A 15,941-nucleotide genomic window follows, 5' to 3' on the forward strand; every position below is an offset into this window, starting at 1 on the left:
ACGAATGTCTATTGTGGAATTCGGTACTACCACATTTTTCGGCAGAGAATCGCCTATAACAGGAAAAGCGCATATAGGAGTTAGGGCAGTCACATTTTTCCACTTCCCGCAGTCCATAGGCGAATAAGTCGTCAGTGGTAACTACTGTGTGCTATTATCTCAACATTGGTGTTTATGGTACGGATATAGAACAGAACTATCATTGTCGCTCGATAGTATATCAAGCGGGGTATAAAAACACTTGTATTTATCTGCTCGGTTCTTTTAAACTACTTCTTAAACCAGTTTCAGAACTGTGGTCCTACTGTTTCCAATTGTGATTCAATAAAGTTTGATTATGCCTTTGGATTATTTTAGAAGCCTGAACTGATCAAGTAACATATAAGCATGTATTGCAGTTAGTTGTGCGCGTAATATTAGTGCCTTTGTATAGTCCATTTCAGTCACTTAAAGCTCATTCAAGAATCACTTTTCACACTTTATGAGCAACAAACTTTTTCTTATAACAATGTAAAAACCAATTGATCTGGCGTATATTTTATGTACGAGAGTGCTATACCCTTTGGTTCAGTTATCGTGTTGCCGGTAGAAATAATCTTTGGTTAGCATAAACATGTTAGTTTGACAGTGGTGCGTAGAGTTGTGGATAATGTAGTTATTCATATGTTTTAGTTGTCCCACGCAAATATTAGAAATGTGTTGTTCCGATCAGATGATCTGTCATTGTACCAATGATAGAGTTCATTAATAATAGGTAAACATAAGCTGATTCGGAATTTTAAATAGTTCCTCGCGTTGTTTGTTTTTTCTACGCTAGCTAAACTTTGCGATTTTTTTTGTTTGTTTTTGTTTTTATATAGGAAGTCAACATTGTTAAATAGTGTGTTATTTCATTCACTTTATTGTATCTGTTAATAGCTTCTCGAGCTTAATTTCTCGATCGTTATTGTGCTCCTCCAGCATCATTAACACTACGTTTCCACATTATTTTATGCCTAGGTTTTAGTTCTTTGTGTTACTAGTGTGCGTCACTGAAGCTTTTGTTATTTGCTTATATATATTTATTTTTTTGTGATCGTGTACTCTTTGGTTTTTAATGTACTTAATTTTCCGTGTAGTTTTTGACAGATGCAGTTGACATTGTTTTATGGCCCGTTGTAGTTGCAATCTGTGCAATATTTCTTGTACATTATCGAACTGAATGCATGTATATTTCAAGTTGTTAGATTTTTAGGCATAGAGCACTTGTTCATTTGCAGCTTCATATTTACCAGGCGCAGTATTATTTGGTTTTCATTGCTGTTTTAATATTACTTCAGAGGGTCTGGAAAATTTGTGTTTTGTATGTATTACTAATTTTACAAGTTTGTTCATTGTTAAATGTACTGTATAATGAAGGCATTTGTTGTTACTACCCCCACATTTCCGAGTTATGTAGTTTTTGTTGCCACTTGTATTTCACTGAGAAATAAAGTGATGGAGCCAATCAATATTTGTTCATGTGATTATGATAATGAGACTCACTCTATGGTGGTGTTATGATTGCATTTACATGGGATGTAGCTCTTTCTGCAGTTGCATAAGCTCCAGTGATCACATTGTGTCATCGTGTTCTGACTCTAACATTAACCATTAAAGTTTGGAATGGAATCAACAGTATTTTTTTATCATTATGTATGTTCAGAGTTCTTATCTTGAGAAGTAGAGGAAAACTTGTAACAGAGTATTTGCTCTGTTTATTGAACAGTTTGAAGTGCTCCTTGGAATGAGTTGAGGAATAAAGGACTTATACAATTGTTTTGTGATTCTACATGTTTCCTGTTATCTACCTTACATATTGTAGGCTGCATTGTGGGGAACTAATTATTTAATGGACATCTATGGCAGTGATCTTTTTTTATGTTACTGAGAAGACTGGGATGTAGAGTTAGTCTTGTAAAGGCTACGTACAAAATATATTTAGTAACTTGAAACATAGATGTTGCAAGTATTTTACTAGTGTGTAGAGAAATTGTATTAGGATGAACATTTACTAAGTTTCTGCAAAATTCTTTTACAAGAAAACACTGAGGCTTTTCCCATCTCATTATTCATTGTGCAATTTGCCAATGCTAGTGCTGCCATTGCTGGAGAAAGGAAACTATTAGACAGCTCATTTTATCAGATTAATTTTTCATTGTATCCTTATCGTAAATGGGTTAACAACATTCTTAGATAATGTCTTCCCCTGCACAATGTGGAAATGTTCTCAGCTTGTCTTCACCCCATGTAGGTTTTTCTAGTGAAATCTTTCATGGACTTGTTGTTTTCAAGTTTATGTGTTACTGTAAAATTGTGTCCTTTGTCCTTACGTTCTCATTTTTGAGACTGTCAGACATAACACAGGAGTACTTTGTTTATTTGGATATGGCACGAATAGCAAATTTGCATGTGCATGACATGAACTTTGATTCTAGTGTTTTTCTTTGTGCACAGCCCACATTTATTGTGTTTAAACATGTATTCTGTGAAGGGTGTAAGTTTTTAAGTTCTGTTTAAACACAGACATCTCTCTATGTTTGAATACATCAGTGCATCTTGGTAAAATCTCAGTTTAATTTTTTTTCTTTTTCTTTTTACGTTCCATTGACAGTATTATCTTTGTTTTCTATATTGTAGCAGCTTATTTGGTACCAGTCTGGGAAGAAACCTGGACAATAAGGTGCATTCCTAATACACTACAAGCAAATGTGGAAGGTTCAGATTTTTGTCCAGATAGTTAGGTTTTTGTAGTTTTTGTTTAGATGGGTTAGTGTTTTCACCCCTTGTTGAAATGAAGGATCTATGCTGCCTTAATGACCTACACCTCGGGGCCGTGAACCCTAATGGAGCTCACAACACTGAAATATAATGACCTTCAAGAGTTGCTAATAGTGTTTTGGGAGCTTAGTTCCTTAGATTCTAAGGCATATTAAGTGTAATTTCCAAGACGAGTATGTAGATTTAGTGTCGACCTTGCCATAAATTTTGAAAATAAAGACAGTTTTTTTTATGGAGAGAGTGACAGTAATATGCAAATATAATATGATCAGTCATGCGAAAGGAGACATGATATGAGGCTTTTATATATAAAAAAAAAAGTACTAGGGCATCATCAGGAGAGCCCCCACAGAAGAGTTACAGAGATGTTCTTGTACTCCATATAATAAACAATGAGACAAATAGGGTGAGCAATAATCTGTGACTGTGGATGACATTGTGCTGTAGCGTATGGGAAAGTGTTATCGAGTGGTTGTAGGGCAATACAGGGTGACTTAGAATTTCTATTTGTTGTAATGAATGGCAGCTTGCTCTAAATGTAGAAAAGTATAAGTTAATGGAGACGAGTAGGGAAACAACCTGTAATGTTTGAATAGTGTATTAATGGTATTCTTGACACATATATAGGTGTGACCGTGCAAAGCAGTGTGAAATGGAACAAGCACATGAGGTCAGTGGTAGGGAAGACAAATGGTCAACTATGGTTTATTGGGAAAATTACAGGTTGTGTGTAGGTTATCCATAAAGAAGACTACGTATAGATGTTCTTTACCAAAAGCGCTGTTGAGCAAGTTTAGAGAACAGTTATTTGCAACACTAGAATAATTGTTCTGCCACCAATGTGCATCCAGCATAAGGACTGCGAAGACAAGATGAGAGAAATTAGGGCTTTTACAGAGGCATATAGACAGTCATTTTCCCTTGCTTCGTTAGTGAGTGGAACAGGAAAGGGAATTACTATTGGTACAAGGTACCCTCCACCATGCCCAGTATGGTAGCTTGTGGAGTATGTAATTTTACCATTTGTGAAATTTTCCCATTGCATCTCTTCTCTTGACTGGTTGAGTACTGGCAACATTAACTCTTTATACCATAAATATTTGAATGGCAGTCTGGGATGAGCAAAAGCATATTAATGTTTGTGCTACTGAACCACTTGACTTTAAACATATGTTGATGAAAGAGAGACTGCAGACCTTACACTGAAAACTAATACTGGAAGAGTGTAGACTGAGGGAAGTGATTAGAGTTGTACATCAAGATACACATTATTTATGAGGGTGTCATTATAAAACAGATATTGTTTTATACACGGTTAACTCTTACTTCAATAAATCAGTATTTTGCTTTCCACAATATTATGAGTTATTGTATCACTTTTTGTGCAGCTAAGTGTGCTATAGATAGTATGTCATGTGAAGGAAAGGATATGAAAATGACTTAAATTATTATTTGAAGATGACTCCAGACATGACTTCAAGAAATCACACAATCGAAGAAAGCATTATTAACGAAGATGTGTACCCCAGTAAAAAGAGCTAATTTCAAGTTCGTCAGTCTCTTGAAGGAATGTCTCTCTGTTTAATAACAGTCTTTACTTTGGCTTAAATTAATGACCACATCAACATAAGTACATTCTGGTGGGTATGACTTGTTTGTCAGTATAATGACATAATGCATAAAGGCATTACTGTCATTAAATAGGTGTAGGATAAAAATAAAATTGTTTGGTTGCCAAATTATGTTTGAAACTAGTGAATGCTTACTCATTAAGTGTGCACACAGGCTGAAAAAATAAATAGTTAGTATACTAAAGACCTAAATTTTTACTTGATGTCTCTTATTGTCTGTGTTTTCCTTGTGTATTTATTTAAAATACATTCCCAACTTGTAATAACATAATATTTTGTGTTTATTAATTCATTATGCCAGTCATACACGAAGTGCTTGTGGTCCCACTATTTGTGGTGTTTTAGATTCACTGCAACCAGGTTAGACATAGCTGCTATGACTTGTTTAATTACAAGAACATGTAAATATGGTATGAAGAAATGTCTTTGCAAAAGTGCAAATACACTTTTAACGGAATAATAAGATAAAAAGGAAGAAGAAACTCATTCATTACCACATTTGGAGTGCATACAGAAAGGTGTCTTTTATTTTTTATTAGTTATTTTTTTAAAAAAAATCACTGAATATAATACATTAGTTTTGAATCAACAGAAGCGTCCAATTCCACCCATCTGCTTTGATCCGTGACATAATGGTGGTGTGATGTGTGACACCACTACAGTGCAGAGTTTTTGAGTTCATTATGTTTGTAGGTGGTGTGTTGTTGCACTTGATGATGCCCTCTGGTGGTGGATGTGGACATTCTGAGTTTAACGTGTAGTATTGGGTTCATTTGAGTTTTGGTTGTCATCGTGCTAATGTGGTTTTGAGTTTAGGTACTTGGTGTGGTAACGTGGGTTGTGGAAGTGTTTTCAGTGAGGTATTAAAGTTTTTCGTATGTGCCTGGCATTTTTGTTAGGTCTGATTAGTTTGTTGTGTGTTGTGCGGGAAGAAGTCTAATTTTTTGGTTGCTTTTTTGTTAGCTGTGAATATGACAGTGATTTCAGAAGTGTTTCATTACATTCTGAAGTGGATGATGATATGGTGTCTGACACACAGTTTCTGCAGATGTTCGGTGTTATTGCTGAATATGTTGGGTATGACACCTAAAATATTGTTTGTGAAACAACATGAAACTAGCGAGAGTTCCGGCGGCTCGGCCAAGTGACGTGTGGGTAGCATTGTCGGTGTGCAACTTGTGTGTGTGTGTGTGTGTGTGTGTGTGTGTGTGTGTGTGTGTGTGTGTGTAATATATTTATAGTACGTCGGTTACGTTTTAATTGATGTTGTGAACATGGGATATTTGGGTTTTTGAATTTTTGGGGTTTGGTTCCACTTTTCAGAGTTGTAGGTGCTGGTTTTTTGGTATCAATAGCTGCAGTTGAGCTACATAGCTCAAGGGAAATGTGTGATACCTGTGGTTTAATGGTGTGGCGAAATGTTGTAATTTAATTTTTTTACGTTATTTGTTTTGAGATGTTGCGATGTTTTTGTTGTAGCTTTCCCCCATCCTAAACTCTAATTCTTTGCCACACGGGGTAGATGCGTGGTCTGAAATGTGTTGTCACAGCCCGCACGGCTCTCCCCTGTCGGGTGTTCGAGTCCTCCGTTGGGCGTGGGTGTGTTGTCCTTAGCGTAAGTTAGACTGAGTAGTGTGTAAGGTTAGGGACTGATGACTCCGGAGTTTGGTCCCATAAGAGACCACAAATTTACAAATTTTTCCCATTTTTCTGCGAATGTCCTGTTAGTTCCATTTTGTTTTGGAGTGAGATGTTATTGTATTGTTTTTATTTTTGTCCATGTTTGTTGCCATGTGTATGTAGTGACGTCATTGTTGTCATTTTGTATATGCTGGAAGTAGCCATTTACGCCATATCGATGATGTCATGGGTCAAACTAGACGGTTGGAATCGGATGCTTTTGTAATGCTTTATTCTTATATTATTGTTGGAAGAGAATGTGGTTCTGTGTATTTTATTTTGAGTTCAGAAGCAAAGGGCAGTTTTACAGAATAGTGTGTACACTGTGCGTTCCTCTAAACTCAAATCTAAAAATGAGCTGAAATGATTAAGTTGGCAATTGTGCATGTATGTTGTTTTTGTGTACAAATGGAGTTGATCCTAAATGGCATTAGGGCATTATAGCAGAGGCTGACAATAACCTTGCTGTGTTGTCAGTAATTTGTCAGCTGTTGCAGATTTTCATAAAAATATGTATTGAAAAGGTGGTTGTATGTTATACAATTGTTATTGAAGTATGCTGTGTGACAAGGCACTGTTAATACTTTTTGAGAGATAAAAACACATACTGTGTGATAAGATTGATAGCTAACTGAAGAATGACTAGCAGATTATCAGATAGTGACACAATGGGTTCTGTTCCCTGAATCAGACAGAAGCCAGAAAAATCAATTGGACTGGAGGGAAGTAGAGAAGGATAGCTGTGGGCCAAGAATATCATGAATATCTTTTTGAACCATATTTTGGTCACTTTGTCTCCACCCCTTTTCCCCCGCCCTTGAAAGTTCAATAATTGCTGTAAATAGGATTGCTCATAAGTGACTTACTGCTGTTATATTGAACGATAGCAGTTTGTAATAGTGCTTGTATAGTCAGCATAAATTAATAAACAAAGTCATAGTCAGGCAATGAGCATTGGTGGCAGATGCACGAACCCGTAATTGCTATCTTTGGCATGGTGGTGGTTGTCATTGGCTTCTTCTGGTCTGAACTGTCAAATGTGTTTCTTGCCATATGGATGACTGATGAATGCTTCTACAGCGTCTGGATGAATGACAGGAAGAGGGTGAAATCCAGTGCCGGAACCATGCCACGGGGAGTATCGATCTTAATGTCCCCATCTGATGGATGGATGAATCATCATCAACAGTGTTACATGCACTTACTCCATGAGCTCCTGTGGAGGGGTTTGTGGATTAACACAGTGCATTGGTGCAAAATCTGGTGATCAATAACCTCTCGTTCCCTTTTCTGCTAAATATTAGCAATGAACATTTCTTCCACTGCCAGAATTAAAATCGGCAGCCTTCAAGTTGAGTGCTGCTACATAGGTGTGCATTACCAATCTCAGATACAAAGTTGGTTAATGAACAAAGTAATTTCCAGAAATGTCAGTATAATTGAAGCAGTTAAGTTTTGAAGCAGTACATACTTTCACAATTGGTTGAATATGTAATACTCTTTATTGCTTGTGTTTGTAGAGTTTTAGCTATGGAAAAAATTTCATCCAACCTAAATAGATGTAAGAAAAGTGAATGATAGTTTTCACAATCAACAATTCAACCATATGTGGATAAGCAATTGGTTTCATGATGAGGCTCATAAGACCCTCCATAAATACTGTAATGAAAAATGCACCATATTCTAGGCAAGAGTCTAAAAACAGCAGTTCGCACAATTACATACACAGGTTGATTCACAAAGATATGCAAATATTTAATATGTTATTCTATGAGTAAAACTAAAGAAAAAAGTTAATATAAACATAGGTCCGCAAATGTTTAGTTACGGAGTTATGGTTGATAAAAGATTTCTGTTGAAATTTAGCAACTTCGCTAATATTAAAGTTAAAGTAAAGCACCATTTCCATTTATTTTGTTGTTACTGGTCTGATGAATGTAATAAAATATGTCCCAGATGTGTACCTGCAATAGTTTTCCAGAACAATGAGAGAAGCAAAGATTATTATATAAGTAAATTTGTTTACTTTCCATTAAGAATGTAGAAATGCTTATGTCATTGTCGGCAACCATTAGTGAGTTGTTTCAGTCATTTCATAACCTTGAAACGAGTTAGTTTTCTGTATTGTTCACTGAAAGAACATAACAACAACAGTGTATTTAAATGAAACCACACAGTAACGGTTGTAATTTGTAGGTTATTTATGAAATAGGGATGCTTTTCAAATTTACAACAGAGGAATATGCTGATATGGTGTTTATTTATGGCTAATGTGATGGTAATGCTACGGCTGCAGTTAACAAATATCATTTACGTTATCCAACTCAGAGTATTCCGAATGCACGAACCATTAGCAGAGTATTTCGAATGTTATGAGAGACAGGTTCTCTACCTAGCATTCATAATTAGTACAAGCACCCAATACTTGAAGCGAGCCCGCTTACCAGTACATGATGTATCTCTCAACGAATAGGCATTTAACAATGTAAGGAAGTACAGAATAATGTGTATCCTTACCATAAACAAAAAGAGCATCATTTACATCTGGGAGAGCTTGCCCTTCACTTGGTTAAACACTAATCGGTGGTTACATAAGTACATTTTATTTAAATGGCACTGTTTACTCAAGATGGTATAAACAATTTACATAACGAGCACATATGGTCTGAAGCAAACCCATATGCAACAGTGCAACGCAATTTCCAACAGTGATTTAGCATAAATGTTTGGTATTGTTTAATCAACACACACTTTATTGGACATCTAACTGGCGAGATGTACTTACAATTCCTTCAAGAAGAAATGCCGCGCTTTCTCCAAGATGTTCTGCTTGCTACGTGATTGCAAATGTATTTTCAACATGATGGTGCGCTTCCAAATTTCACGAACACTGTTACTACACATTTAAAGGAACATTTTTCCCAGAAATGGATTGGTCATGGTGCTACTCTTCTGTGCCCACCCAGATTGCCTGATTTTACACGAATGGATTTTTGTGTATGGGGCTGGGTGAAAGACATATTTTATGAGGACAAAGTCAGTACATGTGAGGCATTACTTCTTCGCATTATGAATGCAATAGACAAAATTAAGAACAACCCTGTGGAACTGAAACGAGCAACAAAATCTGTTCATACATGTGCAGCTAAATGCATTGAACTCAGTGGAGACATTTTTGAATATTTATTGTGAATGTATTGTGAAATTGTATGTACACTGTACAACTTCCTTAACGCTGAGCTTTTTTGTTTAATATGAATCCACTTGTGCTATGGTATTAATAAAAGCAGATTATCTGACACATTCATACGGTTTCACAAGTCCGTCTTGATCACACAAATTTCTTACACTTTATTACTGGTTTTGGCATACTGCTATCCTCAGATGATTAAAATATTCTGATGTAAATCATCATCAAGTTAAATATGTGAGTACATTGTATGTACATACCAGAATATTTTAATCTTTTGAGGATGCCAGTGTGCCGAAACCGGTAATAAATTATAAGAAATCTATGTGATCAAGACGGACTCTTACAGTTTTACGATGGCTTCAAACTAGCCAAGTTGCTAAATTTCAGGCAAAATCTTTTATTAGCTGTAATTTCACAACTAAACATTTGCGGACCTATGTTTATATGAACTTTTTCCTTTAGTTTTACTTTTAGAATAACATATTAAAATATTTGCATATCTTTGTGAATCACCCTGTATCTGCAGAAAGAATAAAAGGAAGTTAGGTGTGGATGTTAGTTATAAAGCTTTAATCAAAACAGTGAGAAAGTTGGTGCGATGAATGGTAGCTGGCTCTTACGATACAGCGTCAGTAGCATCAGTAGTGTCCTGCTAGACAGTGTCACGTCATTTAAATATCTGGGCGTAATGTTGTGAAGCGATATGAAATGGAACAAGTATGTGAAGATTGTGATAGGGAAGGCAGATGATTAACTTTGGTTTATTGGGAGAATTTTAGGAAAGTATAGTTCATCTATAAAGTAGACCACATGTAGGGTGTTAATGCTACTATTCTGGAGTACTATATGAGTGTTTGGGATCCGCACCAGGTCAGATTAAAAGAAGACATTGAAGCAGTTTAGAGGTGAGCTACTGGATTTGTTTCTGGTAGGTTCGATTGGTGTACAAGTGCTACAGGTAAGCTTCGGGAGCTGAAGTGGGAATCCCTGGAGGGAAGAAGACACTCATTTCGAAGAACACTGCTGAGAAAGTCGAGAGAACTGGCATTTGAAGCTGACTGCAGAACAACTGTAAATACATTCTGCATGAGGACCACGAAGATAAGATATGAGAAATTAGGGCTCAAATGGAGGCAAATAGACAGTCATTTTTCCCTTGCTTTGTCTGTGAGTGGAACAGGAAAGGAAATGAGTATTAGTTGTGCAGGGCACCCTCTGCAATACACCATATAGTATCTAGATGCAGATGTAGAAAAATAGACTTACACAATAGACTTACACAATGAATTTTGTTTGGTTGTTTGCACTTATGTCTTCAGTGCTGGTACACATTGAAATCCCCATGTCTCAGTACTGAAGTGGGTTGCTAGAGAAGCTGAAACTAAATATCACAGCCGATACCCATTTTATCGCAGTAACAAAAAGTTAATTACATGACTTTATTTTTCATGTAATTAATTAATTCATTCATTTTTGAAGTGATGATTAAAACTGTATGACCTTATCATGTTTAGCTAATTGTGAAACAAAATTGTCCTTAAGAAATTTGGGAGGGGTGACCACTGTAGTGTTACCTGACTGAGAGTTTATAATGTGCTTGCTTACCGTGTTATGTAACTAGTTAGATCTTAGCATTATGAAGTAGTCCCAAAAAATCTCTGGCGATGCACTGTTGTACAACTGTAAATGTGCTGCTGATGTGCTGGTACACATTGAAATCCCCATGTCTCAGTACTGAAGTGGGTTGCTAGAGAAGCTGAAACTAAATATCACAGCCGATACCCATTTTATCGCAGTAACAAAAAGTTAATTACATGACTTTATTTTTTATGTAATTAATTAATTCATTCATTTTTGAAGTGATGATTAAAACTGTATGATCTTATCATGTTTAGCTAATTGTGAAACAAAATTGTCCTTAAGAAATTTGGGAGGGGTGACCACTGTAGTGTTACCTGACTGAGAGTTTATAATGTGCTTGCTTACCGTGTTATGTAACTAGTTAGATCTTAGCATTATGAAGTAGTCCCAAAAAATCTCTGGCGATGCACTGTTGTACAACTGTAAATGTGCTGCTGATGTGTGAAATCTGTGCCCTTCTGCTCTCTCTTCATTAGGCATGATAGCACATTTGACTGCACTTTATATCCCAGGGACCCCAGTCAGACAAATTTCATAGCAGCAGTTAGGTCTATTAATATTCACTCATGACCAATATAACTAGTGAGAACTTTGTTCCAGAGACAACACTTCTGTTGCTGTGGCTAACTGAACTCTCTGAAGTGTTATATGCATATTGTGTTGATGTGACATTCGAGTGAGTGAGTGACATTGAGGTCAGACCATGAGTGTTGGGAGAAAGAGACCTTTTATCTCCAAGGTTGTGTAGGCCATGACTGTTTCACATTCCATCAGATCAAGTGTGTACTGTGAATATCTTGCTTTGGGGAACATTGATGACACCAGTCATTTGGTCATCAATGTATTCATGACAATTGTCACTGTCACTTATCATGACCGATGAACCATAGTGCAATAATTCACTCATGACTGTGATGGCAGACAACATGTTAACCACTATAGCAGCCAGAACTAACAATTTGCCATGGGGTACTGAAACTGCCGGCCGCTGTGGCCGAGCGGTTCTAGGTACTTCAGTCTGGAACCGCACTGCTGCTATGGTCACAGGTTGAAATCCTGCCTGGAGCATCAATGTGTGTGATGTCCTTAGCTTAGTTAGGTTTAAGTAGTTCTAAGTCTAGGGGACTGATGGATGACCTCAGATGTTAAGTTTGAGCTTCACATGTGGACATTTGTTTACCACATTGCACAGGACATAAAAATAACCATTAGCATAGGAACATTACCACTGGATGCTCACAGCATGGCAAAACATCACCTGGACTCATAAGAATTGTGATACACATTAGTACGTCCTGGGGATGGGGTACGAGTACATTGAGAACACTGTGAGGTGGTGCACGATGCATCCCACTTGTGAAGAGGGCAACATTCAGGTGGGCGGGTTATTCTCATGTGGATGTTTTGTGTGGGATGGAAAGAGGCTTCTGATATGACTGTCATTGTCTCTTACCAGCGAATTACCTGGGAACCTACTCTCCCAATGTGTGTGTGTGTGTGTGTGTGTGTGTGTGTGTGTGTGTGTGTGTGTGTAGATCAACCTGTAGGTCAGTGCCCATTGCCCTTGAATTGTGTGTGAATAGTTTGAGGCACACTAGCCCTGAAGGTGCTTGTGTGTCATGACACGCTGCTGCTGTCATCAGGGCAGAAGGATTGCTATATACTAGTAGGTAGGTGTATCTAATTTAGTTGGTAATAACTGTTGTTTTAAACTTTAAACTACATTAGTAAAACTCAGCAAGTGTAGTTTTGATTAATTCTTTCATGGTTAGTGTGGATGAAGTTTAAATATCTCACCCAGTGCTACTATGAAGCCACACCATATTGAATTTGAGTTGGAAAGAAACATTTTCTGTAAAGGGTAATAGTAATGACCACAACTAGATTTTAAATTCAGTACAGTGCATCAATTCTGAGAATAATGGTGTTACATATTTGGTAGACACAAATAAAGAATTCAGTTGCAGAAGATGGATTTTTTAAAATCATATGATATAACATTATTCAAGTAGCAACAGAGAACAAATGGCTGCAAAATTGACAGTATGAGATTAACTGTTGGAAGACTTTGGTTGTGGAATATTTTTTTGTTATATCATTGAGACTACATAACCGCACATTTGTTAAATCAGTTGTAACAATAATCCAAATGACAAAACTCTTTCCATAGTAAATTATTTATGATCCCCACTAAGATACTCTCTCTCTCTCTCTCTCTCTCTCACTCTCACTCTCTCACACACACACACACACACACACACACACACACACACACACACACATGCAAAGAGCATGACTACCAAAACTGATATTTTAGTTGCCTTTAGTTTTGTTCCTTAATTTCTGGTGTACATTGTAATTTTTATCACCAACAGTTTACTGTAATAATCATAGATAACAGTTGTTATTTTCCTGTTATAACTTGCCTGCTAGCTGATTCTTTCCTTTGTGTTTACATATTAAATTTAATGGTATCCATACGTAAGATATTTAACCATGAAGAGTTCATCATTTTGTTATCTTGGTTTCTTATGAGTTATTACACAGAGTATTTCAGTTTGTAATATTGTGCGAGTTTTGTCCGGATGATGTATACACACTGGTATCCAAAATTAAAGCAACAAACTGCTACCTCCGTGTCCTGTGTCTAATTCATGATACAGTCATACAAACAGTCAACTGATGTCGTTAAGATCGTGTTCTGCACAGAAGATGGCATTCTGATCAAAGAGCAACCACACCAGCAATAACTTCAGGGCACCTATCAACTGTGGCAGTGCGTGCAGGATAGTGGCACATCCACAATCACTGTGTGCACAGTCGCATACGGTGCAGTATGGCACAAAGAAGACACCTGCAGACTTTCTGCTGTGGAGGGCCATAGAAATAATGAAAGATGGAGAGTAGCAAACTGATATGGCCTGATGGCTTAATGTGAATCATTCTGTTGTTTCTCAGATGAGGTGACAAGTTTACAGAGACTGAAACTGTATCCCAGAGACCAGGACAAGGCCGACCATGTGTGACATGAGAAAGAATGGACCATTATTTGGCTCTAAGGGCACAATGGTAACACCTTAGTACTGCACTACAACTGGCATCTGACCTTGCAACATCCACTGCATGTGTTGTATGGAGGCAATTGGTCTACAGAAGGCTTCAACAGAGTGGCCTTTATTGTCAAAGACCTGCTGTCTGTTTACCTCTGGCATATCTTCACACAAGGGAATGTCTATAGAATGGAGCTGTTGATGTGCCATCTGGCTGGACAAATGGTGGGCCAATGTTCTTTTCACAGATGAGTCCGGGTGTGGTCTGGAGAGTGATTCTAGACAAGTTCGCATTTGGAGGGCACATGGAACACTTGACCACGCAAACACTTCTTTATGAAATTGTACGGGTGAATCAGCAAGATTTAACAGATGTCAGACACCATGAGGAGATCTTGGGATCCATTGTGCAGTTGTTGCAAGGTACTGTGGGCCCAGACTTTGTATTGATGGACGATAATGCTTGACCTCATAGAGCATGGGTGGTTGATGTTTTCTTGGAAATTGGAGATATTGCACGCATGGTATGGCCTGCTTGCTTTCCCAGTTTGAGTCCCATAGAGCACGTGTGGGATGCACTAGGGAGATGGGTTGCATCACGTCAGTATCCACCAAACACTCTCCAATACTTGTGAGCAGCTCTGCAGGAAGAATGGGCATTACTGCCTCAACATGAGATTGATGACATCATTCACAGCATATCTCGTCGTCGTCAGGGCTGTATTGGTGCCAGAGGTAGTCATAACCCATACTGAGCACATTAATCAGTTGTCAGAATATGTGTGCAAATCTGTTGGAAAACAATGAAGAACATTTTTGTCTACCATTATACATGTTGCAGTTGATTACATTCTGTATTCTTTGCATTGTTTCTACTTTACTATCAACTGTTATACTATTTTGTGGCAAAATAAATGCAACCTTGCTAAGTTTCTGTTTGTTGCTTTAGTTTTGGGCACCAGTGTAGATTGCACTGTGGAATAATTAACTTTTTTTGACTACTCTATACTTTCTATCTGTTCAGATGAAGTGGTGGTGTCATATTTGCGATATCTTATTTTTTCCTCCAACTGTTTGTATGTCACAGGTTTGCACCACATCCAGAAATGAATGAAAAATTAGAAGAATTATGGTCATTTAATTGGTCTCCTACCCTGTGCACCATTTGCACATTTTTGAACTTCTGTTAATAATTACTGACTTTAACAGGTAAATCATCTTTGGAGTAAATTTTTACTAATTTTGTAATTATGTTCTTTGGCTCTGTCTTTTAATGACCGAAAAATGTATTGAGTAACACTTTAAACTGTATGACTGATGCATCAGTTACAAGCATTCACATGTATAATTACATGGCACTTGCAAGATATAAATTTATGCTATCTAGACACAAGGAATTCTCAACTTTTTATTTGATGAAGATGCTATTAGAAAGATAGGTCACCTGGATGAGGAATTTTTTTTTTTAAAGAGGGTAGTGTGTTGATGGAAGTGTATTGATGTGGGGGATATGTGTTTGATGGAACTCGGCTTTCTGACAGAGAAAAACCATAAAATGAGAGATTTGATAAGAAAATTAAAAACAAGACAAATTTTGTAAGAAGTGATCTCTCTCTCTTGTCTGTCTTGTTTGTGTTCTATCATCTGTGTAATTTCTCAATTAGACAGCAAGTTGTAACCGTTACTCCTTCCAGTATATTTATTCTGCCCTTGCATTATCATTTGTAAAAATGGGAAAAATCAGCTGTTTATTGTAATGATCGTGGATCACAGTTGTTATTTTCAGTCAATTGTTTTGTTATTTTGTCAATATACTGTTGTTAGATAGTACTTGCAAAATATTCGTAGCTGCCCTTAATACGCCAGTGACCAGTGACTCTAAAAAGTCTGCCAAGTGCTGATTATCTGCAACTTTTCTTGAAGTTAAAAAAGTTGTTTCACAAGCTG

At 37.0% G+C, this 15,941-nt stretch overlaps 1 protein-coding gene across 2 annotated transcripts in view; it reads left to right on the forward strand.

Moving 5' to 3' along the window:
* The first annotated feature begins 593 nt into the window (after positions 1-593).
* LOC126297739 (E3 ubiquitin-protein ligase HERC2) overlaps positions 594-15,941 on the forward strand; it is a 752,343-nt gene continuing 736,995 nt past the window's right edge. Inside the window, exons 1-3 of one of the 2 annotated variants that reach the window (XM_049988890.1) lie at positions 600-754; positions 4,776-4,948; positions 15,082-15,203. The gene's annotated coding sequence lies outside the window, so the exon portion shown is untranslated. Of the gene's footprint in view, positions 755-4,775; positions 4,949-15,081; positions 15,204-15,941 lie in introns of both variants that reach the window. The other variant, XM_049988889.1, reaches the window with a different exon arrangement.

Source organism: Schistocerca gregaria, chromosome X (genome assembly GCF_023897955.1).
Source record: "Schistocerca gregaria isolate iqSchGreg1 chromosome X, iqSchGreg1.2, whole genome shotgun sequence".
Classification (NCBI taxonomy): domain Eukaryota; kingdom Metazoa; phylum Arthropoda; class Insecta; order Orthoptera; family Acrididae; genus Schistocerca; species Schistocerca gregaria.